Below are 1,014 nucleotides of genomic sequence, written 5' to 3'. Positions count from 1 at the left end.
AGTAATATATTTACCGTGTTTTATTATTTTGCACGAGTGCGGTAAGTCATAGCTGGGTGCTCACGATTCACGGGTCCAGCGTCGGCGTTGTGGCGCGGCAAGCGTGCACTGGTGCGGTTGAGAGGGAGGGGTGGAAACCGCGTTAAACTCGTCTCCGTAGTTGAGAGGGAGCGGCCAAAGCAATGTACAATCGTCTTTGTAGTGGAGCTGGGAGGGGCAAGGATAAGGGACGAAGACCGGGGTAACATGTCGGATGCGATCATACCAGCACTAAAGCACCGGATCCCATCAGAACTCCGAAGTTAAGCGTGCTTGGGCGAGAGTAGTACTAGGATGGGTGACCTCCTGGGAAGTCCTCGTGTTGCATTCCCTTTTTAATTTTTTTCGCACCGCTTGCAAAACAAAACGCACGTGTAAGTAATATATTTACCGTGTTTTATTATTTTGCACGAGTGCGGTAAGTCATAGCTGGGTGCTCACGATTCACGGGTCCAGCGTCGGCGTTGTGGCGCGGCAAGCGTGCACTGGTGCGGTTGAGAGGGTGGGGTGGAAACCGCGTTAAACTCGTCTCCGTAGTTGAGAGGGAGCGGCCAAAGCAATGTACAATCGTCTTTGTAGTGGAGCTGGGAGGGGCAAGGATAAGGGACGAAGACCGGGGTAACATGTCGGATGCGATCATACCGGCACTAAAGCCCCGGATCCCATCAGAACTCCGAAGTTAAGCGTGCTTGGGCGAGAGTAGTACTAGGATGGGTGACCTCCTGGGAAGTCCTCGTGTTGCATTCCCTTTTTAATTTTTTTCGCGCCGCTTGCAAAACAGAACGCACGTGTAAGTAATATATTTACCGTGTTTTATTATTTTGCACGAGTGCGGTAAGTCATAGCTGGGTGCTCACGATTCACGGGTCCAGCGTCGGCGTTGTGGCGCGGCAAGCGTGCACTGGTGCGGTTGAGAGGGAGTGGTGGAAACCGCGTTAAACTCGTCTCCGTAGTTGAGAGGGAGCGGCCAAAGCA

The 1,014-nt window shown here is 52.7% G+C and overlaps 2 non-coding genes across 2 annotated transcripts; both read left to right on the top strand.

Moving 5' to 3' along the window:
- Positions 1 to 251: 251 nt before the first annotated feature.
- LOC123178974 (5S ribosomal RNA) lies at positions 252 to 370 on the top strand. Its single transcript, XR_006490002.1, has one exon. It is a non-coding gene; the product is annotated as a 5S ribosomal RNA (ribosomal RNA).
- Positions 371 to 667: 297 nt separating this feature from the next.
- Positions 668 to 786, top strand: LOC123178975 (5S ribosomal RNA). The gene has a single exon (XR_006490003.1). It is a non-coding gene; the product is annotated as a 5S ribosomal RNA (ribosomal RNA).
- Positions 787 to 1,014: the final 228 nt, after the last annotated feature.

Source organism: Triticum aestivum, unplaced genomic scaffold (genome assembly GCF_018294505.1).
Source record: "Triticum aestivum cultivar Chinese Spring unplaced genomic scaffold, IWGSC CS RefSeq v2.1 scaffold59399, whole genome shotgun sequence".
In the NCBI taxonomy this organism is placed as follows: domain Eukaryota; kingdom Viridiplantae; phylum Streptophyta; class Magnoliopsida; order Poales; family Poaceae; genus Triticum; species Triticum aestivum.
The sequence above is the reverse complement of the archived record's forward strand: the minus strand, read 5'-3'. Positions and strand labels throughout refer to the sequence as shown.